General features: G+C 44.2%; 1 long non-coding RNA gene across 1 annotated transcript in view; it reads right to left on the reverse strand.

Annotated features, from left to right (window-relative positions):
- Positions 1 to 861: 861 nt before the first annotated feature.
- Positions 862 to 27,281, reverse strand: part of LOC138249122 (uncharacterized) — a 146,007-nt gene continuing 119,587 nt past the window's right edge. Inside the window, exons 2-3 of the long non-coding RNA XR_011194730.1 lie at positions 4,093 to 4,120; positions 862 to 902 (exon numbers count right to left, since the gene is read on the reverse strand). This is a non-coding gene — a long non-coding RNA (uncharacterized lncRNA). The remainder of the gene's footprint in view (positions 903 to 4,092; positions 4,121 to 27,281) is intronic.

Here is a 27,281-nt window from a genome sequence, read left to right on the forward strand (position 1 = left end):
CTTGAAGTTTGGGAACTAGTATTCATTAATGTTAATGTAGATTAGAATTCTGTATGATTGCTGAGATTGTTTTTGCCAGTCAGCCTGTTTAAAATGCAGCTACTAACTACTGTTTTCCCGTATATTTAAGCCTCAGTGGCTGAGATAAGGAGCAAACATAGGGCCTTAGTTAGAGCTTGGTGGAGGTGGTTACTCCATCACAAACGTGATAGACATCCGGTCTGCCCTATTATGATCCCATAATAGCCTACGGAGATCGTAATACAGAGGAGGAGAGGTATCTGTCACATTTGTAACGGAGTAACCCGTCAGCCAACTCTAAATCAGGGCCAAAGTTTTTATTTGCCTGTGATGAGTGGGATAAGAGGGACACGTGCTAATTGCCCTTTTGCCCACGTGATGTTATTAAGCAGCTATGGAAGGGACTTGCTCTCATTAAGTGCCCTCACCTTTGGTTCGGGCTCATAATTGCAGAGCAGGCCATGAACAGTTTTTAAGGGCTGCTGCAGAAATATTTAATGTTTACAGAAGATGCAATAAAGGAGAACAAAGGTGTGAAATATGTGAAATTTTCACCTTAGACAGGCCTAGATGATATGACTGGGGGGACCTTGCATGGATCTACAGGCTACCTCAAAACATTAGAATCATTTTTCAGTAGGAATCACATAGTGGTGTTGTTCCCACACTGTGGGCATTGGAATATGGGGGTTGAGCGCATGTGAAAATGAAACATGTATAATAAATTCAAGCAGAAATTTACTGTGACAAGGTTCACATTCATGAATAGAGACAGTGGCAAATTTACACATGTAAGGAGCAACACTTTAAATGTGTAAGAATAGAATAAGTCTCACGTGTGGCTCCTTGGGTGCTACTTTCTTGGACAGCAGGAGCAGGTTCTGAAATTAAATACATAAGTAATATTGTTAAGCCAGGGAGGTTAAAGGATGACATCTTTAAAATCAAATGCATAAAGGATTCCTGAGTGTATTACCACATGTGATCAGCGCCAGCTATTTTGAAATCGAGGCCTACATGGTTTACTATTTAAATAAACACAGTTTCTCAACAGAATATCCTGATTTCACTGTACGTTAATCACATTGTGTTAATACAGTTATACATTTTATAAAAACCTCACATCAATTCTGTGTCACAGTCTCCAGAAGCTTAGAACACGTCTTCATTCCTGCTAAAGTCAGACACCCTCCTTGAGAGGGTAAAGCTATTCCCATTTTCGAAAATCGCAATGGCATATCGACAGGCTATCCCACCTTGAGCAACTTAGAAACTCTCTGCGTTCTTAGCTACTAATATCATTGGGTGTTAAAAAGATGAATTCATGGAACAAACCACAATATTGGACTCCTTGTACGTCATTTAACTTTTCTTCTTATTTAGGTATGTGTGAACAATGTGTTATATTTGACTAATCTCACTTAATTCCCAAATGGCCAAAGTTTGTTAAATGTATTAGTGTCCTTTTTCAGGAATCCAAGGGATGTCCCAAAACGCCTTCCCCACCACAGCTTGGTTTGTGGAAACAAACGTTATTGATTTCAGTGTTTAACCATTCTGACAAACCCACGGGAAACCGCCAATCAACAGGGGCTCTCTGTGACTCACAGCTTTCATTTGGGCTGCAGATATATGTCACTGTAAAATCTGCTCAGTTCCATCTATATGCACTATCCAAACACTGCAACATGTTGACAATTGAACACTTCGTCACTATTGCTTGGCTTTGTAATTTGTAGTCCGCAACATCGCAACATCCCATGGTCACATTTGAGTCTGTGAGAAAAATCTATACATATAATGATACACATGCTCACTCCCCAGTACCAGTTAGACAAACATTAAAAAAGTATCTAATAATCCCTTTTTAACCCTCTGTTCATTTTTGCTGTCGTGCAAGCCTGTAGTCTTCATGCTAATAAACTATGTGTAAACACAAATTAACTACTCAGACCATAGGGATGGAAAACTTGATTGTGACAGGTTTTGCAGCATGGAGAGCTGAGCACAAGGGTGTCACACAACAAACATGGAGGTCTTGCTCCATTCCCACCTTTGTGTTCTCTCCTACTGAGAACACTAAAAAAAGAAGCGAGCAAGGATGTGTGGTGGGAGTGGATAGGCAGGGGCAGCTCCTTTGCAATGGAGAAGGTGCGTTGTCCCCTTGGCTAAGCCAGGAGCTGAAAGATAAGACAATATCTTTATCGTTTTATCTTTCAGCTACTGGCTCAGCCAGTAGCATGTGAAGGGAGTGTCAGGCTTGGCCACGGGAGGTGGGAGGGGGAGGAGGTGAGTGTGCACCTAAGTGCGCATACGTGTTTGGCCGGCCGCCTTAGGCCAGCCAAACACACATGCGCACTTAGGTTTGTCCAGCCCGGCTGTTTTGAATAGCCAGGCTGGAGAAACTGCACAGACCCCAGGGTGGTATCTGAGTGGCAGTCTAAGCCACTCAGACTAATCCTGATGCTGCTTTCATGCTAGGTTTTACATGAAAACAGCACCAGGATTGCTGGGGAGCCTGTGCTGGTGACCCATTGAATGCTGTGACACCATATTGAGGGAAGAGGAGCAGCATGGCAGGAGGTGATGGCAAAAGATAAGATTACCCCCCACCCCCCACCGCTCCCCTTGAGATTTTCAGCAGCCGCTGCTGAAGATAGGAGGTCCTGATTGAGTTTGAATGCAGAATGCACAGTACAGCAGCCTACTATCCGGTCGCTCAGTGACTGGAGAAAAGAGCAGTGTCAGGTGTGGTGTTCACTATTTAATGACCAGACGCTGCAATTCCACTCATTTAGTAATCAAATACATACATAACTGGCCCCTCCTCTCCACCGCAAACTATGCCAGTATATGTATATGATACACAAACCAGGCCTCATCAGGAACTTCCCCCCAGAAATGATGGTTGCCTGGCTGATCAATCCAGCCATTTAGACAGGATGGCGCTGAAGGTCTTTAATATAACACAATGGCCCTCATTATGACCCTGGCGGTGTTGCACCGCCAGGGCCAACGGGGGCGGGAGCACCGCCGACAGGCCGGCGGTGCTCCCTTGGGCATTCTGACCGCGGCGCTTTGGCCGCGGTCAGAAATGGAAAACCGGCGGTCTCCCGCTGGTTTTCCGTTGCCCATTTGAATCCCCCATGGCGGCGCAGCTCGCTGCGCCGCCATGGGGGATTCTGACACCCCCTACCGCCATCCTGTTCCTGGCGGTTCGCCCGCCAGGAACAGGATGGCGGTAGGGGGTGTCGCGGGGCCCCTGGGGGCCCCTGCAGTGCCCATGCCAATGGCATGGGCACTGCAGGGGCCCCCGTAAGAGGGCCCCGCTAGTATTTCACTGTCTGCATAGCAGACAGTGAAATACGCGACGGGTGCAGTAGCACCCGTCGCACCTTCCCACTCCGCCGGCTCGATTACGAGCCGGCTTCATGGTGGGAAGGTCGGTTTCCCCAGGGGAAAAGTCAAAATACCCGCCGCGGTCTTGCGACCGCGGTACGGTATTTTGACGGCGGGACTTTGGCGGGCGGCCTCCGCCGCCCGCCAAGGTCCGAATGAGGGCCAATGTGTGCTTTTATTAGTATCATCTCCAAAAAAGCCAGCTAAACTCATTACACTCAAGTGATGTGTCTTGCTTCGGGCAGAGGCTGTGAGTGGGCATTATGCAAGCTGACTTCCAGCCGACAGAGGGTCGGTGACGTAGAATTCCATCACAAAGCAACCCTCAGATATTGACTGTAATGCGAGACTGTGTGGAATGGGTTAGGGCCAATGGCTTATGTTTCTATAAGCCAATGCATTCGTTTACATCAAAGGAATCATTATAGCATGCTCTCACTAAGGTGAGCTGCAAAATCATGAAATACATTGCTATGGGCACTCTTTTTGTTGTGGCTTTGGGAGAAGGATATACCTCAGCCAGACCTGCCCTACCAACCTGCTCTTGTACCATCATAATGCACTTGACCCCAGTATTGCTAAAGTGCTAAATACATGACAACGTAAACGATTTATAGCGTATAAACTTTCGGCTAGTCTCTAGGCACTCGTAAAATGGAATTCTCTACTTACCAGGAGTCTGCAATACGTTGGTGGAAAGCTGTGGAACATAATACACAGAAAACAGAAAGAGTTCTGATATTAAATGTAAAATATTCAGACTGTGAACATGTTTATATTATTAGAATACTGGAATTACAATTTACAACATTTTAATCATGAGAACAACGATTGTGTAAAAATATGAAACAATTACAATATAACAAGTTCAATGCATTTGTATTTATTTAGCAACGGCTTAAGTATTTGGAACAAAACAGCTCTAAACAATCTACAGAATTTAGTAATATGTGGAAGATAACTTACCGATTGCGAGGACAGTGTAAAGGTTAACATGTTAGGTTAATAGGTCAAATGGAAACAGTAAACATGTTAGGTTAGTTGCTTCAAAAAGAGTATCCATCAATACGGAAGCAGAGGCAACAGGTCCCAAGTGTATGAAGAACCCATTGCACCCAATGTGGGCATTCTCTTACCACCCAGCTGAGGTGCTGATGACCCACTTTGTTTGCCTCCTTTGGGGCCCTTAGCGCCCTTGCTACCCACTGGTTGGCTACCTCACCGTTGAAAACACGTCTCAAAAACACTAAAAGTTAGTTAGGGCTTTTACATGGTGAAAAAATCCCTCTGCGTTCAAACTCTCCTACTCAAATATCAAGGCAGGAGAAAGCATATAAAAGATGTTTCGTGAGCAAAAATAATGACACTGCATCACAATTAAGGCAGTATTCATGAAGTGATTTTCAGACATATTTAAGGCCCAAAATGATAGCAAGCGAATTACAAAAGAATTCCTTGCCAATGTAAATGGATTATTACAGTTGGATTGTCTGTCACAAGTGTGGGAAAACCCAGTCATAAATCCCATTCAAGGCCGGGGAAGCGGGTGTTCCAAGGCTTGGTTTGCCTTGAAAGTTTTGGAAAGCCCCCACACAAATACATTTGTAGCAGTTACAAGCTTCGATCTAACCCCTTCCCATTGTGGTAATCCCTGAGATTTACTCTAGCCAAGAGCCTTCTAGGATAGGATGGGAAATGAAGCACCCTAAAGGGATGTAGGGGAAAAGCTTTCTCAAGGGTGAACTTGTACAGGAGGCTCATTCCCGCCTCTGCGAAACATTCCTAGTAGTACGGCTGGAAACCTACTCCCACCAAAGCTTTCCAGGCGTTCTACTGGAAATGTAGGTGGCTAGCAATAAGTAGTAAAATCTGCATCCTTATGTAGGTGTACTTCTACGGGTGCAGTTCTACTATTTTTGTGAATAAGGCCCTAGAAGAGTCAAACTTGATGTTCTGTCTGCGGGTTGGCACTCCCAGTTTGACAGTTATGAGAAATAATACATTCTTGATTGATGAATAAGAAATCTTTATAATGAATTCAAAATTATATATAAAAGCACACCTGTGGCAGAGGGCTTAACATAACTGAAAATGAAAACTGATAAAACAAAGCAAAGTCCTATTCACATTTTTTGTTTATTCTGTCTAGAAACAGGCGGACTAGCGGATAAACTTGCCTTGTGATAGTCTCAATGAACAATCAGAGGTACTACAGCGAAGTAAGGCTTTGTCTCCTTGCTTATTTTTCTTAAAAACAGAAAATGAGGAGGAAGACTTTTCCTTGTCTTCCATTGAGACTATGCCCAAGATAAGCTATCCAGCTACCTTGGCAGGAATACATAAAAGCCCCCAATGAAACTTTCCTTTGTGCTCTATATCACAGTCAGGCGTCCTTTGAGTTAAGTATACGTCTGTTCTTTATGCAGATTTGAGAACTGATGCACAGGAAGCCTGTCACAAACGGAGTACATGTCCCATCCGTTGTACTGCAAGTGGATTTTAGCCTATAGCACTTGTAATAGAGAGAATAAGATATGTGCCACGTTTTGATGGAGTACCCTATTAGCCAAAGTATAAATAAAACCCTTCGTCAGGACATTTGGGAAATAATGTGTTCTTTTGACTGAAGATGATGTTCAGCGGTACTCCATTAATGAATGGTGACTGGATGCATGTGTGTGGTGTATGTGTCTGCAGTGTGTGGTGCGAAAGAGGTAGATAATGGGGTGTAAAATACAGTATAATTTCATCATTATACATGCGTGCCACTGATATGTAAAGGGAGTGTGTACTTGAATGTTACCGTTATACCCAAGTGCTAATTAATGGTGGTGTTACAGAATTTTATTCAGTGACAAATCAGTTAAAAATCGGTACAGACGTCCAGCAGGATATCACTTCTTTAGAAAAAAAGAGAGCCCTGCTCCAGAATGTGTCATAATGTGTTGCTCATGTGGATTAGGACAGGACTTTGTTTACAAAAAAGACTCCACATTGCTGACCAATGTGAAAAAAAGCTCCTAAAGACATTACTTTTACTAGTGTGTATTTGAATAGTATTGTTTTGTAAGCACTAAAATCATGACCAATGTCACCTTGAGGCATGAAAGGTAGTTGTATAGTAGACGATGAACACGAATGGTAACTGGACTGAGGTGCCCTGGGCCTCTGAATAGGAAAGGGTGTTTTTTCTTTACCTGAAATTAACTTAATTTCTACAATTAGTTATTGGAAGAAGCCACAGACAGTCTAAATATATAGATCTTGAAAAATCTGAAATAATAATGGGCTGCGAAAGAGGCAGGCCTCGCTTTGAAAACGTACAGAACATTAGCCCTATCTTTTGCTGATCCTCTAGAGAATGCGGTTTGGAGACCGGTTCCGGCAATGGGTATCCTACTATACACAGACCTGTGGGCCCAGGTCAGGGAAATGGAGCACCCTCACCCAAAATCCCAATTCAGAGGGGCACTAGACAGGGCTGTCTCCTCTCTCTACTTTTATTCGCCCTAGTGCTGGAGCCACTCTCAGATCTCATTCGGATTGACGCCAGGCTGAGTGGCTTTGAGTGGAGGGCAGCAGCAGAGGACCGGGTGTTATGCTCCTCTCCCTTCAGAAACCTGGTGATACCAACCCGTGGCTTATGGAGATCCTGAGTTACGTGGTTGGACATTGAGACTTTGAGCCAACTGAGGGAAGTCAATTCTGGTGCCTTTGCCGGGGGGGTGATAGATGGGCGGGTAGACCACGATAATACGTAGCAAAGGATAGCTTTCGTTATTTAGGCATGACCGTGGCCCTTACCTCATTGAGGTAATGGGAACTTAATCTGGTCCCGCTGCTGGCCAGGGCTCTGTGGGTCATGGAGGAATGGGCTAGGTTGCCGCTCTCAACAGCAGGTCATGGTGCTCTCTATAAGATGGTGTCCCACTCCCATTTCCTATATGTCTTACAGCATTAACCCCACCCTATCCCACCTAGTTTTTTTCACTGATCTGGAGGCACATATCACCAGTTTTCTGTGTGAGAGGAAAAATACCTAGAGTATCCTTCAAGAAGTGTTGGCTCACTCTGAAGTGGGATTAGGGTGGGTGGATATTTGATTACATTATTGGGCCTCACATTTGATCGACATCAATGACTGGTTCAGAGCGGACAGAGGTGACCCTGCTCACAGGTAAGAGCTGGGCCTGTTGCATCCCTATGGCTTACTTCCATTGTTATATGGAAAGGCACCCCCTCCCACATGCTGCCACCGGTCACACAGGTCCCTGTCCGTTGCTGGTATGAGGCCCTCAACCATATGTAATGGTATGAACTCCTCTTTGGCATGGGACGTGGTTGTCGGAGACAGCAGGTTTACTGGTTTTCACTCTTGGGGCCTCATAGGTGTTTCTGTGCTGAGATTTGTTTGGAGGGAGGGGCACATGCAGTCACTTCAGGATTTAGTGGCTGAGTTCCAGGTGCAGTCCATGCAGTTCTATCACTACCTTTAGCTGGGTCATGCGCTACAGGGCTATAAAGAAAGACTGGATACCCTCCCAGAATCTAACCCTTTAGAATATAAGTTGGTGACGGATGAGCTTGGCATGGAGGTATCTCATGGCTGTATTAATCCTTGGTAGTGAACACGCCAGACCCCCTGCGGACCCTGAGGATGCAGTGGGAAGAGGATGAGGGGGCCATTGACAGACAATGAGGAATGGGCTGAGGCCAAGATGTCATCCAGGATGCTGGCTATATCCATTTGCTTACGTCTAATCCTGTTCAAGTATTTTCATAGGATTTATTGTGCTCCAGCGCATCTGCAGCACATAGGACAGGCAGTAGGGCAAGAGAGACTGCAGTGCTCCCTGTTTCACGTACTGTGGGATTCTCCGGTAGCCCACGGGGATTGGAGAGAGGTCAATGATCGGATTGGGTGGGTGGTGGATTTGTAGTTGGCTCTTGACCCCTAGGTTATACTGCTGGCAATTATGGATATGCTGGGGGAGACAAGAGCCACACAAGCCCTTGCCGCCATGGCTTATTGGGTGGCCAAGAGGGACCGGGCCAGGCACTGGAAGGATGTGCAGAAACCACTGATACACAAATGGGTCCGGGGAATGGACAACTGCACAGCAATGGAAACATTGTGGTCTAAGGTGCGGGGGTTCGGCAGAAGTAAGAGTGAATTTGGGGTCCTTGGGCTAGATTTAATAAGGGGTTCATGGACTGCTACTGATGCTGGGTGCATAAGGGGCCTGAAATATTTTATGTTGATGTGTGATCACCTGCCATTGGTTCGGGGACTGTATCAATTGATATGTAGCACAGATTCATACCTTGTGTGTTGCCCTGCACTTGAACATGGGCCATGTGGCCCAGAGCTTTGTTATTTATTATTTCAATTTTGACATAAAACCTAGGCGTGGGTGAAAAATTCTGCTCTGCTAGCAGAGTTTGGCCCACTCCACATTCCACTTTAATTGCAGAGTTCCGGCAAAACTCTGCCAACTGCAGCATGAGAGTTTTTTCTCATGTGCCGTTTGCTAACATTAAGTTAGCGAGTGCGAGCGAGAATTTGCATCCCCTAGAGCGATTTTCAGGCCTCAGAATACCTTCCAGTGAGATTTCTCAACACCGGTGGTTGCGGTAGGTCGCAGCCATTTGTGTTAAGAAAGCTGCAGCTCAAGTAGAAAATCTACTTTGGCGGCACTAAGAAGCAGCGTGGTTCAGGTCCCCCTGATTTGACAGTGCTGAACAAGCTCCTGACGCTAAACATCAGCACGGGCAGTGTGATGTGCCCAAACTCTGCCCGCTAGTGGAACTCTGCAGAATCTCACAGAGCTTTTATGTAACTTAGTGGAATTCCGTCAAGTGGAACTCCACAAGTTCCGCCAACCCTTACATAAAACCAAATAATATGTAAAATTAAAAGAAAAACTACAGAACTCCAGTTCTAAGGTGGGTCAATTACTACAAACCTAGTAATTATCCAATAGAATTCTCATTTAACCAAACAAGCTATTTATTAATTTCTATAAAACATACACATGTTGGTGCTATTAGAGGGACAAAATGGGTTGGAATATATAGATGGAAAATTACATTTGCTAAAAACAATAAAAGTAATTTTAATAAGGAACGTTAACTTGGCAAGCTAGCAAGAGTGTAGTATTTTTACCACTTATCAACTTTATAGAGTATCTTCTATCATCGCTTCTCACTTTTGAAGTGTCAAAGAGTCTTCACATGAAATTGTGAACATTCATGAACATTTGTGAAATTAACTTACAAACAAAGCGACTTTCATCACAATTATTTAGAGACTAAAAACTGAAACTGTCCTTATTCTACACAGCTTTTTGTACAGCTTAAGCCAGAAATAATTCACTAAATCGAATACGTAACCAACAATTTCAAACAATTGCAACCAGACAAGTAGAAGATACAATTGCATACTTGTAATACTAGGGCTCCATCGATGGTAACTTCATTAAATTCATAAATATAGACCATCTCAGCGTATATGTGGAATCTCAAAGACTTTTTCCCAGAAAAAAACCGATTTGTTTTAAAATATATCTAGCTAGACGCTCGGTAGTATTTTCCTATCATTGCTCACAGACAGTGGGAAGAAAACACAAGAAAAACATGAACGAAAGGAAAGCAGTGGGGTATGAGCAAACGCTGCATAATTTATATGTGGACTGGTAAACCTGCCCATTTATGAATACTCCTCAGCCTGTTTGATAGGCAAGGAGAGATTATACAGAAAAATGCCTTTATCCCAATTCTCTCATTTAGCCAGGATAAGGGTGCCTAATCACAACACCCTTGTATGGACCAAGGATGGGGTGGGGGCTGGGTGTTAATTTAATTTACTTCCTCATCTGTCGTATCTAGGGATTGGAAAGGGATTTATTGTCCCTATGCCCTCCTATCTTGCCCAAGTATTGAAGGGCATCTTAAACCTTTATAGGGCAGATAAAACTGTCCTGGTTGTCCACCATACACTTCACCTTTCCTGAGGGTGAGGGGAGAGAATTTGCTCTCTCCCTCCAACAATGCTCGAGTGCGAGGCTGCATTCCTTAAATCCTCTTCAACTTGTCCAACTGTAAAGGGAAGAACAATTCCACAAAAAGAGGCAAATATTGAAAGGAACAACAGGTGGAACATTCATTAGTTTGTGGGACCACTACAACTTATTTCAATAACAGCAAGCACATAGGAAGAGTAAACGGTCAGGCCCCTGGTTACTCAAGGGTTCACAAACGTATGCACTTTAATTAGCAAAGGCAACTTGCAGTGCTTTTGTGAACTGCAGTGCACTCCGATGCGTTGAGAGTTGGTACTCTTCAATCAGAAAGTCAGCTGCACTACCTTTATGGACCTAAAGTATTTTTGAAAAATTAGCTAAGCGCTCTTGAAACATTTACACTGTGCAATCTTTTCATCAGGAAGAAGAGTAGGGTCAGGTTTTGAAACTGTGAAGACATTTGCTTGGTTCAATTGGAACTCTGCCAACATCTTCAGAATGAAGCAATGGACGGATCAAAGGACCACCCTGTCCTTATGGAAGACAGCATAAGTCTTTTCACAAGAAAATTCTGAAGTCTACTGAAACTTCTGCCAGTGAGAATGGTTAACCAAAAAATACAATTTCTCACTTAAGATCAAATTTCTTATGAAAGACAGGTGCTAGAAAAAGATTAAAGTCTCACTGAGGGTCAGAGTCCTTAATAGGAAGATAGACAAGAAGAAGACGAACTAAATGGTGCCTCGAAATCGTACTGTGACAAGTAATGCTAACAGGAATCTGAAAGGTTCTCTATGAAACCACATGTAAAATGAAGGTAAAGACATCATTCAAAATACAAGAATTTAAAGACTTGTTGAGGGTCCACGAAATGAAGCTTCACGTTTTGCTTCTCTAGTGTTTCCCAATAGTTTACTTTTTAACCACATATACGTTAGCTATTTTGTCTACAAAAATCAAAATTGGTGTATGCTACTAGTTCACTCCAAGATTCAACAATGTTAGAGAGCATGATGATCAAGTCCCTAAAATGACAGCAGCGGAAGGTGCATCACACAGCCTTTAACTCTGACAAGGTCAAAAGGCTGACTTCCTGTCCAACTTTTTGCCCGTCAAAAACCTCATGTTATCTGCTGGGATATTAAGGGAAGGAAAAGAACTGAAAAGAAGGAAGTGTCTCAGACCCCTTTTTACATTGTTTTATTGCCACAGTCTTCATGACTACTGACATCAGGGGTAGCATGCAAAGTTCCAGGGGTACCAAAGGACAAGTCAGAGGTAGCAGCTTCTACCCCTAATTGATGTCCATGCTAGAGAAAGGTAAATGACTGATTGCCTCAGTGGAATCTACCAGACCTAGAACTTGAAGCAACAGAGATGTTTTCCAAGAGGAGGACTTATGTGACCACAAGGCCAAATCTAAAGTATCAGATTCAGTCTCACGTTGCAGGGCTTTCTGAAGCTCAGAAGAGTCAGATGAACTAGAAGAAGCAGATAAAATATACATTCAAAATCCACGATTACGCCAGGGAATCATCTCCTATAAGGACTTTAACCAAGTCTCAGACAGCATACAAATTCTGCACCATGTGAATTGCTGTCCACCACAAGGAGCTCTATCATATGAAAGCTCCAGGCTAGAGAAGAAAATTCTGTGACTGGTCTGCTGTATAAGTCCGCATCTCCATTCGTTTCTTGCTGATAAGAAGCAGTCAACAGAACATCAAAGCATAGCTACAGGTGAAAGATCTGATCTGCTAGGCTGCACTGAGAGTGAAACAAGGGCCCAACATCCATATATAAAAAAACAGGATAGTGGAATTCCCTGTGAGAAACTGAACAACTCTACTGCGTAGGACAGAAGGAATGGAGGATTTTAGACCCAGAAAATCTCCCAAAAGCTATGCATGGGTGATATGCCTACCTTTCTAGTAAGTCATAAGAGTCTTAAGTTAGATGGTTTCCTTAATGGATCCACAACTGTACTGTGTGGAATCAGTATTTAGTGTGATAATAGGGAGGAGTTATGAAAAGGAGCCCCTTTTCAGTAGGTTTCAAATCTATAGCCCACTAACGAAAATGACGGAAATAACATTGGACTGCAAGTTGATCCACAGATTCAAAATGTTACTGCAGAACTTGCACCTGAACCAAGGTAACTCCATGAATGTAGGAATCAAGAAGGGCTCATGGCTCTGAACCCACCATGTCACAGCCACACAATAATTGAAAAAATAGTTCATTACCTGTTTCAAGGATAGACATCTGCTCACCCCGTGAGCCTCAGCTTACCTGTTCCTGTTTCTGCCTGATTGTGACTGCATTTAGTTTTTGCATTTTGCCTGCTTTTTGTTTTGTTTCTGCCTGCCCGGTTCTCTCTCTCCCCATTCCTGCTTATTTCTAGACCGGCCCACTCACAGGACCTACATAATGCACAGTGGAAGAGCATAGCAGGCCTGCCTCCAGTGTGCCAAAGGTGCACCAAAGGCAAGCCCATATGCACCCGTCTGCATCTGGAAAGCACCCAGCGCCAGGAACTCTGCTCCTCCCAGCACCCACAGATACTCCTCCAAGGAACTCCTGCAACTCAACCACAGATGCAACCAAGACTGCTGCTGCCTCACCCCGCCATAATCCATGGTTGGTCCTTTCACATGCTTACAGTGCAAGTTCACCTGCCGCCACACTTTTACACTCTCCAGACACAACCATTCACACAGGACCTCTTCTGACTCCAAATCTACACTTCCCACATTGCCTCCCCCACTCACTAGCAATCGCAGGCATGCATGCTCCTCCATACTTGCTCACTTAAAAAGCATGTCACTGAGGACTGCAACTTCATCCACACCCACGCACCAGACCTTGCCTTCCTTACTGAAATCTTTCTCAACCCTTCACCTTCCCCAGACATCGCCATGACCATCCCACCAGGATCCAAGATCCTGCACCACTTCTGAACCATGAAACCAGGAGGTTGCATCAGCAACATTCACAAACACACCATCAAATTCACCACCATCAACGACCCAGAAACTCTTTTCACACAACACCTACATTTCAAGTTCCAGGCAGATGGCAAATCCACCGTCAGAGGATCCTTACATACCCGCCACCGGGATCCCGGAACAACTTCATCAACCTTCTCTCTGACCTCATCACCTCCTTTGCTATAAACTACAAGGACTTCTTACTCCTAGGCAACCTCAACTTCCATCTTGAGAACCCCACAAATACCAACACCTCAGACCTACTAGAAAGCCTACAAAAAGTCAACCTCACTCAACTCGTAAAGGGGCCCACACATGCTGTCCCATTTTTGCCTCCAGTGACAAAATCAAGATAAGCCAAATCTTCCTGCTCACTGGAAAGGACGACTTCATCATACACTTTAACATCTCAACCACACCCACCACTCTGACGGAGAGGCTAAGCAGCCCTAGCCGCAGCTGAAAGAATGCGACCCAAGTCACATGGCTCAACACCCTCCAGCTTCACCCCCGATCTTCTCTGGCTACACCTACAGTAACACAGATTGTTTCAATAAAAGGATCTCCATCAGCACCATCATTCTCGCACCCGTCAACATCAACAACCCAAAGAGGACAACCAATCGAGCTGGCACACCGACAAACACAAAGAGTCCAAGAGGCGATGTCGACAGAGAGAAAATGGAGAACCTCATAAGAGCTCACTACTAGGAATGCCTTCGAGATCTCACACAGGAGCTACCACCACAAACTGAAATAGACCAAGATGAAAGCTGTGACCCAGGGGATTGAACCCAGCAACAACATACACAAAAAGCTATTCACCACTGTTAAGGAATTTACCCATCCTGCAGCCACCTCCAACTCCATCCCCATGTTACAAGAACTCTGCAACCAGAATTTCTGACTTTTGATGAGATATCTTTAATCTACAGAAACTTCAACCCCTCAACCACACACCTTTCACCTCTGACCTCCACCACTAATGTCATACCTCTCACTGAGTGGACGCCGCTAACCAACAAAGACATAGGGCCTCATTCTCACCCTGGCGGTAATTACCGCCAGGGCGGAGGTCGGCGGTAGCACCGCCAACAGGCTGGCGGTGCTCCGCCGGGCATTCTGACCGTGGCGGTACAGCCGCGGCCAGAAGCGGAAAGCCGGCGGGCTACCGCCGACTTTCCGCTGCCCGTCTGAATCCTCCATGGCGGCGGAGCGCGCTCCGCCGCCATGGGGATTCAGACACCCCCTACCGCCATCCTGTTCATGGAGGCTCTCCCGCCATGAACAGGATGGCGGTAGGGGGTGCCGCGGGGCCCCTGGGGGCCCCTGCCGTGCCCATGCCAATGGCATGGGCACGGCAGGGGCCCCTGTAAGAGGGCCCCAAAAAGTATTTCAGTGTCTGCCCAGCAGACACTGAAATACGCGACGGGTGCAACTGCACCCGTCGCACCTTCCCACTCCGCCGGCTCAATTCTGAGCCGGCATCCTAGTGGGAAGGTTGATTTGCCCTGGGCTGGCGGGCGGCCTTTTGGCGGCCGCCCGCCAGCCCAGGGCAAATGTCAGAATCACCGCCGCGGTCTTTCGACCGCGGTGCGGTGTTCTGACGGCGGTACCTTGGCGGACGGCCTCCGCCGTTCGCCAAGGTCAGAATGACCGCCATAGCGGCTAAAGTGGCATCCATCCACTCAGGGGGGCAGTGGACCCAAACCCCATTGCTTCTGCAACTATGGAGACCCACAATATGCACAGCACTCCAAACTGTCATCAAAACCTATATCGCTGAAGTCAATTTCTCTGATGCCTGGAAACACACAGAAGAAACCATCCTCAGACCCTGACTTCTCAGCAACTACCGACCCTTCACTCTGCTCCCCTTCCTAGTGAAAGTCATAGAAAAGGATATCAACCGTCAGCTCTCCCACTATCTTGAACACTATGAGCTCCTGGACAGCTCGCAATCAGACTTCTGCAGCAACCACAGTACCGAGACGGCCCTCATTGCAGCTTCAGATGACTTACACACCATACTAGATCAAGGCCCTACTTCCGCACTCATCCTCCTGGATCTTTCTACCACCTTCAACCCAGTCTCCCACCGCACACTCATCTCCAGACTCCACGAAACCAGAATCCAAGAACCAGCTTTCAAGTGGATAAACTCCTTCCTGACCGGAAGAAGGCAATAGCTCAAGCTACCTCTGTTCATCATAGAACCCAAGGGCCTCATCTGCGGTGTTCTGCAAGGCTCTTCACTTAGCCCCACTCTCTTCAAAGTCTACATTACTCCTCTGTCAAGAATCATTCTTACCCACTGACTCAACATCATCTCTTACGCTGACAACACCCAACTCATCCTAATCCCCTTAGAAGACACCAACACCACCAAAAATGACTTTAAAATGTGCATGGCCAAAGTGGCCGACTGGATGAGAGATAACTCCTCAGACTCAATGCTGACAAGACAGAAGTTCTGATATTCAGCAACAACAGCTCAGCCTGGGACTCCACCTGGTGGCCCACAGAACTAGCCCCACACCATCCAAGACCTGGGCATCATCTTGGACACCAACCTCACCATGAGGTATCAGATCAACACTGTCATCTCTGCCTCCTTTCACATATGCCGCATGCACAGAATAATCACCAAATGGCTATCTCCTGACACTACAAAGACTGTTATCCAGGCACTCATTACAAGCAGACTGGACTACAGCAGCGCCTCAAGTATGGCATCCCCGCACAACTGCTGCACAAGCTTCACAATATTACAAAATGCGTCACCAGACTAGTACTCAATCCTCCATGCCACATACATATCACAGCTCACTTCTGACAATTTTACTGGCTTCCCATTCAGAAACGCTGCCATTTCAAGATGCTGACCCACGTCTACAAGAGACTACACCACCTGGGTCCCACCCACTTCGCCCAACAACTACGCTTCCACCAACCAACCAGGAACCTCTGCTCAGCATCACTTATGCTCGCCTACACTGCCCGTATCCATAGGAACAAGATAGGAGGCAGGGCATTCTAGTACTTGGCAGCCAAGCCCTGGAACGACCACACCAGCACATTAGGGCAGCCAAATCTCCTTTGGAGTCCCACAAGAAACTGAAAACCTGGCTCTTGCACTGATCCTTCTTCCATAGCCCACACCGACTCAGCGCCTGGATACCCTCACGGATGACAGGCTCACGCTCTACAAATCCACTTTACATTACATTATAAGATCACAGTCCTCCCTGTTCATAAATATGCTAGGCCTGCAGAAGAGACCCTCACTTCTTACATGAACTCAAAGCGCTTAGATGTAACCTTTTGAGGTTGACAAGATGCATTATTTAAAGCCATCAAAACATCTTGCATTCAGTTTCGTAGCGCCTGATATTTTGATGTGGAAAACAACGTTTTACCATCAATCAATTGGTACATGTGTGTTCTTGAGCTCTACACCTTACTGTAGAGAAGATGTGCAAAACATATGCCTTAACCATATACGTGCAGATAAAACAGGTCTGAATAAAGGCTTACATTTTGGGGCACAACACTGCTGTTGCCAGTACCTTCACAAGAATTCCCCAGTTTAGTCAAGTAAATGCTTTCTCTGTATCAAGCAAGAGAAGGATAATTTTAGTTGTATCCCACATGCACTAGTCATCAATGCTTAGTACACGATAGACACATTACCATCAGTGCCTACACTTTATAAAGCCTGACTGCCATGGTGCGATGAGCTTAGGCCGTACGTCTTCAAAAAGAGTATTGAGCACTTTGATATAAACTTTGGCATTCCAGTTCCAAAATGCAACTGAGTGGTATAAGCCACATCACCCAGAATCCCTTTCTTGTTTTAAAACTAAGAATAATGGTTATTTAATCATACTGTCTGCAATAGAGCCAGACTGTTTAGATGACCTGAACGCCTTTGTGTGTGTCCACTAGCAAGAAGGGAAATGCTTTGTAAAAGAAGAAACTGTGTGGTTCTGGACTTTGTTGTCTAGCATTCTTACAATTGCACTTAGTACTTCCTCCTTTGTCTTCCTACTATCTAAGACAGCTATTGTATCAGGATCTAGGGGTGGGAAAGAAGATGTCCCTTGGGTAGTCTGCTTGTGATTTAGGGTCAACCTTTTTTGCACAAATGTACCTTTATGCAATAATAATTAAATTTCTCAGCAATGCCGTCTCATAGGATGGTCATGTATTCTGATCCAAATATGCCCTGCTCTAGATTACAGACAGCTGTAGGCAGATCAATTACAGTTTACTGTCTATCATCATATGGGAGTTATGACAGTGTTGTGTTGTACTGTGGTCAATCTTGACATTGCTAGTTCGCCTTTCAACCTTGATGGTAACTTTGAGAGGGACAGGTAGCCAGCTCAAAGCTTTAGTAGTTATTGCTTTTTAAGCCCTACTCTGTAGGTAAAAACAGCCAGGATGCAGAAGGCAGCAAGTTCCGTGAAAAGGAACCACCTTGTCAAACCCAAGCATATGGTTCAGGAAAGGAGTGGTAACAAAATGGCTGGGGGCCACACTTTCCCTGTACCAAGGCAGAACAAACAGTAGTTACACCTCACTAGAAGCACCAAGACTGCTCACCTTTGGCAAAGAGACCTGGTAAAGCAACTCTGTCTCATTTTTTTAAACAAGCATTGTCAAAGCAAATTGGTGTAGTCTGTAACTAAAAAATCAAACCAGATCTATTGATTATAAAAAAGCTTGTTCATTTTGTATGATTAATACCACTACCATTTTCACTCTCCTCTTACCAATGAAACAAGAGTTCTATAGTTAGAAAGCAGAAAAATACTATCAGCTAAATATGCCATCCACATTTATGTGCCATTTTGAAAAGCTGGACTCACTTTCTTGATACAGGCTGTAATACCATAGTTCTTTTTACTATACATCCCTCAAATCAGACACAAATCCTTTTTGTAGCAGGCTGCAATACATGGACATTATTAGTGGTGCCTCAAGTTAGACTCAAGTCCTTGCTGTAACAAGTTGCAGTATCATAGACAATTACTAGAAGTCCCATAGATCTCCACCACCGCCCTCTCAATCTCAGGATACAAGAGAATTATGAACAGAGAAGATGCCATTGAACGTCTCCCTTTGTAAAAAATGGAAAGAAACAATGACAAAAACTCAACTGTACTTTTTGTTTTGAGAACACCACATCATAGAGCGCATGGTTTCAACGCATGCTTTCACACATTTGCTTTCACAAGACTAATGATTTTGGTTTGTTTTCAATGTACTAAATAAACATGGCAATGCAGGGTATTATGATGTTAATCATTATCAAGATCTGAGCACAACTTGTTGTCTGTACTGGAAGACGTCACCCAGATATATAGGTATTAACAGTCGCCTGTTTTTAGGAGCTACCTCTATTTTATATCAGGAGTAGCATGTTAGGTGTTTTCTTTAAGGAAACAAACAAGGGAGCAGTGGACAGCAGAGCAAAGTAATTTAAGGTGAAAGAGCAAGTGAGAGTATAGGATAGAGGGATGATGTGGTTGGTTTTGAGCAGTGAAGAAATAGTGAATCGAATAACAACTGAGGGTGGGGAGTGAGGGAGGTGGGCATGACACAGAGTGAAGAGGGACAGGCAAAGATGAGCAGCCAGATACCGGGGCATATCTTTAGAGGGGGTGTGTGGCGGGGTGACACTCCCCAAATAAATCCATTCTTGGCTTGGTAGTACGGTCCAGGGGCCCAGAGTCCAGTCTGCTATGTCTGTATATGTTTTTCTTGATGTCCTGATCTCACTAAAAGGTTTTTCTCTTCTTTCTTTGGTTTAGGAATTAAATATATATAGTGACCAGTTTTCCAAAGAAGTAGCAAATCTGCACCCATAGAAGTGCTTCTTGAATGGATGCAAATTTACTACTTTTTACAATTCATAAACATTGGCAGTAGCATGCATGGAAAGTTGCGCCAGCCTCAGGTTTCTAGGCACACCGCTGGTAATCAAAACCCAAATGATAATGGGAAGAATGCTTGCAGATAGTATAACCACTTCTAATCCCTCTAGGTAGCATTGCAAATCACCATTTTTCCCCACACTGTTCAAATTTAGATGGAGGGAATGATTTCAGGTTTGATAGATGGAGTAAAGGCAGACAGAGTGCTGGAGGATTTACATCTGCCACCATGTCAATACTGTGGTTGTCAAATTTAGTGACGTCCACTGGCAGCACAGACACCTCTATACATTTGCAGGAACAGCTACCATGGAAGTTCCTGTCAATGTAAGAAAAGTTTGACAGATGGGTCAGTCAAACATAACTGCTGGCATTCACACTTTTCCAAAGTGTTTTTATGATTCAAAGACAAACTCCCAAAAAATAAAACAAAACAAATGAAACCCACACCATACCCTCACATCATGCACAGTTTCTTCCATAATGTGGGAGTCATTTTTCTTTTTTTACTGTTCTTCTCAGCCAGGACAGAGAGGGAAAACAAGCAATCTGAGCTTCCACTCTAAATAGGGCAGATAGTTGGATGGCTTAATTCTGATGTCATCTACTCTCAGGAATGAGACAGAAGACATGCAGTAGAATGGGAGATGGAATAGTAAGTCTGCAGGAGAGGCAGTGTAGATGGGGAGTGAGAGAGACAGGGAGTGAGCAAGGCAGAAGGGCAGGATTAGGCATGAGCGTGTGGAGGACAGAGGAGCAAACTGGGAAGCTGGGGTGAGGAGCTGGCATTATGTGCCAGACTACCTGAGGCTCCATCACCAAAACCATATCATAAAAGTAAAAGGAAGATGTCACCTTCCATGAAAAGTCATGGCCCTAAAGGATAGTCCATCCAAACAATGGCAAACCTTGAAAGGTACATGAAAGCCAATGGATGAAGGGGAATGACCCAAAGTTCATATTCTCCTCATACTCTTTGAAGTATTCATAGGGGATGTGGTCTGCCAGATAGCTGGAGCTGTATGTAGTGTGACCTAAAAAAACACTGATTAACAGTGGTTCTCCCATCCCATACTGCCAATCTCCAAATAATCCCCTAATGTTTCATGAGGACTCAAGAATTAAAGTGAAACAGGTGGTCTTTCCTGATTAAGATGTCGAGGTGTGCACATTGCGCTTTTACATGCAATTCACAAGGAGGAGAAGGAGATTGAGGAAATTGCAGGGGTGGGGGCTGAATTTACCACATGGTCAACTTTAGGTATTCCTGGAGTGCAGGTTTCTGGGTCACACAAGGGGTCCCACTATGTCTAGATCACGTAGAGCAGGGACTGAAGACATGGGTGTATGGGATGGATGTTTGGCGGAAGCAACATAATTGAAGATTTAAATTCCCTTTCTACTCTCTAATACAAGAAGTATATACCAGGTAGGGCTATTCGCTCGCCTTTGGTGAGTCTGTAATGCAATTCAGAGCTTCTGATCATCATATGAAGGTCTTTTCAGACCATTACATTTTAGATGCAACTTACATCTAAGATAAGAATATGCAAAATGCACATCAAAGTGACTGTCACTAAGGTCTCTAGGGGATCCCTTTTTCTGAGGGGTACCAGACCAGGTATTAGACAAATACATTGACATCAACATATTCAATCGATCCATGAGTGGAATTAAATAGGACTCTGTGAAGAATGTGATAGGGGGTCTCGCCAAAGAAAATATCGCAGGAGCTAGGTTGTTAGTGATGGATATTTTACTATCTGAGAAGAGTATCACACAGATGGAGAAACCAAATATGGATTTATAATTTGCACACAATGGACTGGCACAGGAAAAACAAAGGCTGGGATCTTTAACTGAAGCATTAGATAAATTCCAGAACACAAACCACAGACAACTACTCCACAAATAAAATCGAGAAGACAAGGGAATCTCCCCCAACCGTCAAAACAGCTATTAAAGACAATGAGGGCTATTGTACACTCTCAAGTGGACATCAATGACGTCTTCTATAAATAGCTGACAGATCTGTAAACCAGTGCCTTCCACCTGGAGTTGTGTATCTGGTGATAAATTCAGATATGCTTCCATGAATGTCAGTAGACCACCAGGAACAGCAGAGTGTTTAGATAGGGAAGAATCAGTTACTTCTATGAAGGAGTTGAACTGTACAGGGACCCTTGATGGTAAAGTTCTACTGGTTTACGTCTATGTGTCACTCCAAGTTTCTCTGGCATAGAGAATGTTGCAGTTGCTTGAAGGGGAGTATGCCAATGGTATTCTCCCTCAATGGGGAAGATCATGATAACTATGATACCGAAACCAAAGATTCCATGGAACATAGGGCATATCTCCCTTAGTTCATGTTTAATGTGTACAATAAAATATTTTGTAGGGTTATTGTAAAACAATTGCAACAGGTAGTGATGGATTGAGTTCACATGGATCACTGTAGTTTTATAGCCAAAAGAAGGACAGCACTTAATCTAGATGCAAAGTACACTGTTAACAAGGTCAGCTGGGATGTTTTATTCAAGGTGCTGCTGGGAATTTTTGTCCAAGTTTTAGTGGGAGTTTAAAGCTCCTTTATGCTAAGCCTGCAGCCTTTGTCAATGCAAAAATGAAGATCTTGTACAGCTAGGATTTGGAGATCTGCACAAGGTAGGAAATGTCCTCTCTGCGTACTCCTCTTCCTGATGGCAATGGAACTTCTTGAAAGCACGTTATGCTACTTCCTGAGGGCAAAGGGACTGTGAAAGGTGGGCAAGACCACACTGGGGCACATTTACTATAACTCCACACAGTGCAGTAAAGGAACTTGCTCTGCTGCACTGCCCTGAGTGAAAGGAAGAGAGCAGAAATACTCCATAATTACTAAGATATGGAGAATGTTTGCTCTCAACTTGAGCTGGCACACCCTTTGCAGCCTAGCGCCAATGCAGTCACCCTTTTACCAAAGTGCAAGGGTGCTTGCATTTGGGAACATTTTCCTGCACAAAAACACCCTTACAGGCATATTCCTCTTTCTATGTGTGCTGCTGAAAGCAGTACACATTTAAAAAGGAAGTAACATGGAGAAATACATCTTTTTCTCCTTGGAATGCCTCTGTCTGGTAGGCGCACCATTTTGGTGCAATTCCAGGTTACCAAGTCTTTCTAAATCTGGGTGGGCATCAAAATGCATGGGTCAATGCATGGGAACATCCATCCTCCACGCATATAATGCCTACCCAATGCTAACTGATGCAAGGCAGTTTGTATTTACTAAACTGCGCAAAGCGGCTTTGTGTGGCTTATTAAATGCCAAAAATGATTTTGCATTAGGATTGTGCCACAAAAGTAACGTAACCCTGATGCAGAGTCATAGTAAATGTGGGTTCTTGTTTCACTGCATACCCATGACATGATGGTAACCTTGCATGGCGCTCTTCTTGCAGTAAGCAGATTATTGTAGAATGATTAAACAACTGGATCAGCCTCTAGAAAGGAAACAAAAGCATGGAGAACTCAAAGAGTTTCCAAATAGGTTTGCACAAGGAAAGAAGGTCAGATTTCCTTTTGATTCTCCTTGTTATGTGAAGAAACAAAAATGTTCCTATACTTAGGCGTTACGATCACATACTCTGAGAGATAATGTTAGTTTGATCCTAGGAAGGCCCTTTAATTAACAAATAGAGGTCAGCTGACACATTGCTAGTTGGTCGGACTAAGCTACCACTCTGCCCGTACATATTCTAGGTCTGTATGTGCATACTGCAGAAGCTGGGCATGTTTGGTTTGGGTGGTACACAAAGCAGGGTTGAATTGTATACCCTGAAACCTAATTACAGCGAGGGTGTTCGGCAAGTGCCGGTTGCAATGTCATTTGTAGCTGTTTAACAACAGTTTGTGGCTCACTGATTCTGGGAGGATTTGAGAATGGATAAGTATTAACTGTCCTGGATGCACACTCTCCGACAACTGGAGAATTACTTGTTCTCTCCTGTTCAACAAACAGTGATTTGCTCTTCCCCAGGTAGTTCTGCTAGTTCTTGGAATAGCACAGAGACACCTTAAATAATACAACGGATTGCTCAAAGCATCAAGGGATATGTTTGACTAGTTCATAGGGGTCTCTGACACATCAATCATATGAAAACCCCTGCTCGAGCTAGTAGCGGGGAAAGGGCTATATTTCAGATCCAACAGCCTCTTAGGTCTGACAATGAGAATATTTTTTCAGTGATAAAAAGGAGGTGTAAAACACCTGCAGTCTGTATTTGTCATAAAAGGAAGGTACTAAGGCTTGCATATACAGATACATGTCTCCAGAAATGCAAGGCTCAAGTTGACACATTTTAATTTTCTACAACAAGCTTATAAGACCCCTGTTGAACCTGGCCCCTTATCTGCAGGATCACCCCAAACTTTCTGTCTTCTCCCCCTTCCTTTGTTGAACTCATTGTTGTTGGCCTTTAGGACTCTGCACACTTTACTATTGCTAACCAGTGCTAAAGTGTTTGTGCTCTCTCCCTAACACATGGTCAAATTGACCTAAATGTGATTGCCACATTTGATTAATTGCACATCCCTACTACAGGTACTCATAGCCTGTAAATTAAATGCTACTAGTGGGTCTGCAGCAATCATTATGCCACCTACTAAAGTAGGCTACTAAAATGTGTCACAGGCCTGTCACTGCAGCCTGTAAAGCAGCTGTAGACTGCCATCTTGACCTGGCAACCTAAACCTTTTACGAGGCCTAAATCTTACTTTTTAATACTTAAAATAAACACCTATGGTAGGTCCCAAAAGTCCATAGGGTGGGTGCATTATAATTAAAAAGTAGAACATGTGGTTTTAAGTTTACATTTCCTGGTAGTGAAAAACTCCTAAAGTAGTTTTTCACTGCTGTAAGGCCTATCTCTCCCATTGACTAACACTGGGTTACCTTATTACATTTATTTAGTGCTAACTCTGAATTGGGAGCAGATAGAGATGTAATTTTTAGTCTCAAATGAATTGTAATTTAAAATCATCTTTAAAAGTAATGTCAGATTTTAATTCACAATTTTGAAAATACCACTTTTAGAAAGTTAACATTTTCTTGTCTTAATCATTTGTGCCTTCTGTCAGTATCGTGGGTTGCATGACTGTTAATGGCTCTGCTGTTGGGGTTTATGTATTCCTCCCAGACGGTGACACAAAAGGGGACTCGTTGTGGGCAGATGGGCCACCCTGCCAAGATGGTTGGGGGCACAGCTGTTGCCTGCACCACTTAAACTTCAAAGGTCTTGCCTCCAGCACACACAAAGGGACCCTGCTATAGCATTGTGTCACTCCAGATTACTTGGAACCTTAACAGAGGAAGGGTAAGAACTTTTCAGAACAGATGTGGGGATGGTATTGAGAATCCCCCACATCAACTGCTGGCATAAAATATAAATATTGGACCTCCTGAGCCACTCATGAGAACACTCCTAGACCTGTGGACATTACGAAAGAAGGACTGCCTGAGCCCCCAGAGGAATGACTTGCTGGTACCAGAGGACTGCCTGTCTGCTTGAGGACTGCCTTGCTCTATGAGAAGAAAGACTGGACCTTTTCATTTCATCCCAGGCTGACCTGAGAGACTCCAAGGGTCCGTTGGCTGACCTCCTGTTTTGAGCTACAGGGGTGCAACAAGCTCCAGAGTCTTCCTTTCAACTGCCTAGTTGACCTTCTTCACTGGACCTGCCTGGACCTGTAACTGGACCTGCCTGGGCCCTGCTGGCCTCCGGGGAGTGAGTTTGTGATCCCCAAGACATGGCTCCCCAGGACTTGGACACTTGGCAGGCATCAGTTGAGGTCCTCCTGTGAGGAAAGGTGAAATCATGAAGTTGCAGGCCCTTTGTGACCGTGAACGAGCCCATTTGCAGCAAGAGTCTACTTCCCATAATGACCTCCAGTGCAATGCTCTGGTGAACTCGACAGGTTCAGCTACAGCGAACGCCAGCAACAACAGGTAATGCAAGATCAGCCCTTTTCGTGACAGCAACTACGTCCAACAGGTGACTGCCAATAATGACTATCTGGGACACTAGACTGGCTCTTTGTGTTACAGCGACAACAGCCCTCACCACATGGCTTGCTCTTCACGCTACAGCAACAACCATCCGTGAAGCTCTCCATGCTCCTCGCGGTCTCCTCCAGTACAAAAGGAACTCGCTGTGTCAGACTTTGAGAAGGTAACTTTTTCAGCAGGACTAATCTGGTCCATGTATCTGATCCACACTCTATCATGGTTGGCCTGATCTTATGACTTTTCACAAGTCTAGTTCAACCAGCAAAGAAGTGTAGTTGTTGCGTGAGAAGGATTACACCCACTCAGCCAATAGCCCAATTTCTTACAGTAGTCATTAGAAGTGACAGTGATATACAACTAGTAACAAGGTGTGTAGCGCAGTGTTTCTTGAGCACAGTGAAGAGAACAACTTAGTAAAACATATTATAACTACTAGTGTGCTAATGCTGATCCTTTTCCATTTTTTTCAAAATTAAATTACCAGAAAGTGCCTGGTAACCAGAGTTCTGTAGAATGAAAAATAATGTGGACTGAATGATGGAGTATTAGGCAACACTAAAGGTGATATGTCTAATGTACAAACTAAAAGCAACAAATGGGACTAAGCAGGTCTTGATGAAAGCTTGCCGAGCATTTGTGACTATGAAACATGTTGACCTATTGACAAGGAGACCACTGACACTCCCTTTTCTGCCCAGCCTTTGTGGCTTTTAATCTGCCTAGGGATTAATTTCAGCCACTTTATGGCATTTTAATTGTTCCTAGTCCCACATCTAAAAAGATCAAAGAGCTAAGGAACACTCCCACCCAATGGATATTTAATCCTATTAGAAGGATACCTCCCTTTTGCTCATGTACAATTATAGGTACTGTCTGTATTGATTTTCTTGTAGGTTCCTTAAAATCATAAAGGAAATAGCTGTCTTCCTTTGTTAGCACTGGCAAGTCAACCCATAAGTTTATGAAATCCAATGCCATTTGGAGGTGAACCTGCTGTAAAAGGAATGAAATCCACTTAAATGGGTGTATCTAAGCATCCCTTTTGGGCCAGTATATTGAGGGGAGAATGGCAGCAGTTGATCTTTATCCTGATCATCATCAGAGTACGGGTCATCTGTGCTTGGTGGCCAAAAGGGAATTTGCATTAAAGGAGTTAAAGGGCCTTGTATGACAGGAACATGCTCATGAGTGGGTACAGTGGTTGATCTTGTGTGAGGCCTTGACTAAGCTGGAGATTGTTTTCCATATTCGGATGCTGATTCTGGGAATTAGCTATAATATTTTTTAAGCATAATTCGTAGATCCATGACCAAGGCTATAAAGACATGGATCAATGCTTCCTGTGATGCCCGAGTAGTTTGTTTATGAGGATCACATCTACACTTCCAAACTTCCTCATCCTCATCTCAATGCTTTTCAAAATGCTGATAAAAACCCCTGGCACTAGGATCTATTCAGAATCCACCGAATAAAAGTCTTACATTTCCCTGTACTCTGCCTTCTCTGGGTCCTTATATTTTACCTTTAATTGTGATGGACTGTATGCAGGTCCAAAATGTCCATCTCATCATCATCGTCATCAGACCCTTCCAAATCCAAAACCTGACACAATGGATGTGGAGATACCTTGCTAGGTGACATGTGTTCTGGCATAAGCAGCACTGGGATGCCATTTTAGGTTGAGCGTTCAACCTTTTGTGTACTTTAGTAGGCTTAAAGCCCACCCACTGCTTTCACTTGTATGTTTGAGTGCCCTTTAAAAATCATTGCTTGCTGGTGGTCAATCCTTCTTCTTTGTCCCTCCTTTTTCACTTTCATTTCATCCCAGGAGCAGGGACCAACTACTGTATATTTATGCCTT

This window comes from Pleurodeles waltl, chromosome 8 (assembly GCF_031143425.1).
Source record: "Pleurodeles waltl isolate 20211129_DDA chromosome 8, aPleWal1.hap1.20221129, whole genome shotgun sequence".
In the NCBI taxonomy this organism is placed as follows: domain Eukaryota; kingdom Metazoa; phylum Chordata; class Amphibia; order Caudata; family Salamandridae; genus Pleurodeles; species Pleurodeles waltl.